This window comes from Elaeis guineensis, chromosome 10, assembly GCF_000442705.2.
Source record: "Elaeis guineensis isolate ETL-2024a chromosome 10, EG11, whole genome shotgun sequence".
NCBI classification, from domain to species: Eukaryota; Viridiplantae; Streptophyta; class Magnoliopsida; order Arecales; family Arecaceae; genus Elaeis; species Elaeis guineensis.
This window is the reverse complement of record NC_026002.2, coordinates 17,412,133-17,415,256: the sequence shown is the minus strand read 5'-3', so window position 1 is coordinate 17,415,256 and position 3,124 is coordinate 17,412,133. Positions and strand designations below refer to the sequence as shown.

General features: G+C 34.9%; 1 pseudogene; it reads left to right on the top strand.

The window, feature by feature from the left end:
* Positions 1–1,840: 1,840 nt before the first annotated feature.
* On the top strand, positions 1,841–2,491 carry LOC140852086 (uncharacterized; annotated as a pseudogene).
* The last annotated feature ends 633 nt before the right edge of the window (positions 2,492–3,124 follow it).

Here is a 3,124-nt window from a genome sequence, read left to right as displayed (position 1 = left end):
TATATCTTGTACCATATGCGGTGTATAAGAATCCATCGCATCAATCACTTTGTCTGGTTTCCGAGGGCCTCATTCATCATACACTTATCTCGAATTACCGCGCTGCTTACCTCATCATGATTTGTTCCTGTGGCGCACCACTAACTTGGTGCATGCAGCGCAGGGTTTAATTTCTCCTTTGAACGTGGCATCAATGATCTGACATGGCACCTTTGGAGTGGCACGACATTGAATGATGCTCGTCTACACAGTATAGTGTAATAGTCTGCATAGGATATGGAATTGCGAAATTCTTTACATACCATCAGCGACATAAAAAAATCTGGCATATAAAATAAATCGTCTCATTTGATTGATTTATATAGACATTACTTTCTAATATATATTTAATATTTACAGATCAATTTTTTATTTATAAATTTTAAGTAATAAAAATATTTATTTTTTAAAAAAATTATGATATACTATATTCATATTATGATATTCTGCGTCCATAACATGCATCGGATGTCATAATTTTTTCTAAAGAATAAAAATATTTTTATTATTTAAAATTTTCAAACAAAAAAACTGACCTGCAGATATTAAATGCGTATTGAAAAGTGGTTGAACAAAAATACTCTTATGATATTATAATATTTTAGACCATATTATGATATATTGAATTATATTACGCCATATGATATCATAATTTTTTCTAAAAGATGAATATTTTTATCATATAAAATTTTTAAATAAAAAAATCAATCACAGACATTAAATGTATATTGAAAAATAATAACTATATAGATCAATTAGATGAGACAATGTACTCCACGTCAGATTTTCTACACCACCCATGGTGCATAAAGAATTGCTCCATAGAATTAAGCCAGGAGGGTACTAATGGTTAGCAGTGCTTATCCTAAATGTGGGTCTTAGAGAATGCCGTTAACTACCTCATCTGTGATAGCTATGACTGTCAGCGAGTTGTTCACGAGTAGCTTCTGTTTGCCTTGGTATTGGGCTTGACAAGAGCTTGCTTGATCAGTATATGAGCAAACTTGAGAACTTTCTAGCCAATCATGCTTGGTAATGGCTTATGAAACGGATTGAGCTCCCTCAAACACCCTTTGAACCCACTCAAGTACCCCTAAAACTCCAAAGCTTGGTTAAGCCGCTCCTCCTCCTCCTCTCTCTCTCTCTCTCTCTCTCTCTCTCTCACTCTATCTCTAATTGAGAATAGCTAGGGTTCTATTCCCACACTCTATACCATACATGCACCTCTTCTCCACTTAGCCTGAAATCCAAGAGCCCTTGAATAGATTGAGCTAATGCTTGCAAGACAAGCTTGCTAAGAAAAAGGGAGGGTCGATGAACTTGGAATCAAATCCCTCCCTCTTGCCCTACATGGCAAGTGGTGGTACCATCCAAACTAAAGTTTGTTAGTTGATCAAGCCTTTTATCAAGTTGGAATCAAGTATCTTGCACACTAGATTCTAATAGGAAAAGGGTCCACAATTTCAAGCAATGTCGGCCTTGATATATATCTGAGTTTGGGTTAGTTAGTCCGGGTTTAGTTGATACAGGCTCTCCAAATTCTTTCTTGGTGGTGCTACAAAGAAGAAGAGAAAAGAAATGAAAGAAAATGAGAGAAGATGATAAAAGGGAAAAGAAGAGTATTTGGAACTGTGAGAAGAGAAGAAAAGAAAGAATTTGGATCATAGGAGAAAAGAGGGGAGTTTTTGTTTTCCTCTCCAAATCTCTCTATTTTTGATTCCGAGAGAAAGCATCTCTCTCTTTTCTCCTTTCTCTCCCAGTTTATTATTCAAATAAGAGAATTTAAATTTCTTCTCACCTCTCCATACCATAGAAAATGGATTTCTCTTCCCTTCTCTGCTAACCGAGTGGGGTATTTTATTGTATCCACTCTATTATTTCTCTTCAATTCTCACAATCCAAACAGGACCTTTGTGGTCCTGTAAGAGCTGCAGCAAATTAAGGCTAGTGCTGGAAAAAAAGAAAAAACACAAAGCAAGAATAAAGCACTTGGTATCAATTCCAACTTTATTCCTTATCTCTTCAGAATCCTGTACCTTTTCTTCACGCCACGCCTCTCATGAGGCTCATAATACTGGCATTTCTTCCTCTCACTCGCCCAGCCTTCTACGGTTGGTCTGAGATCTCGCAGATTCAGCTTAGAGTTCCATCCTTCTGCTGCTGCGATGGGTATGGCGATCTCGAGGCTGGTGAAGATGCTGTTTGCGAAGCGGGAGATGAGGATACTGATGGTGGGACTTGATGCTGCTGGGAAGACCACAATTTTGTACAAACTGAAGCTTGGAGAGGTCATCACCACCATCCCCACTATTGGTATGTAACAGGACTTTCTCCAATCTGATCGTCACGTTTGCAATTTTTCTTTTCTTTTATTTGTGATGAATTCGTTTGCAATTCATTTTGGAGCGATGGTGTTTTTCTCTACATGTCGACTTGAAGATTGAGCAACCATGGCTTGGACTTGTGTTTAATCCATGCACACCTCGCAATTTGGCTTTCTAAAGTTCCTACTAGTTAGCATGACGCGTTCTTTGATTTCTCCACCCCACCCTCTTTCCATACCTCTAAGATGGCAGTCTGTTATATTATGCTTTTCTAGCATGCTCTTTTCTCTTATTCTTTATTTCAAAATATCTAACATATTCTATCATGTAGAGGTTGGTCTAGGTACTCATTAGGTTTCCAATATTATATTTTCGAGAGTTAATCGTACTAAAAAAAAAACTTATTTTGATAAGTTTATCAACGAAATATCTAATATAACAATAGTAAACAATAATTATTTATTAAAAATTAAAATGATACATTTTATTTAAAGTACATAAATACTTAAACATGTCCTAGAGTATCACTACTTTTTTCCTTTCAATTCAGAAAAATATAAGCAAAGCTAGTTATATTTGTATATATCCATATATGTATTTATGCATATATTTCTGATATATATATATATATATATATATATATATATATATATATATATATATATATATATATATATATATATATATATATATATGGACATTTATGTATATTTGTTTAAGTAAATATCGGGTAATTATACGGGTTTCGGTGGGTTTTGGGT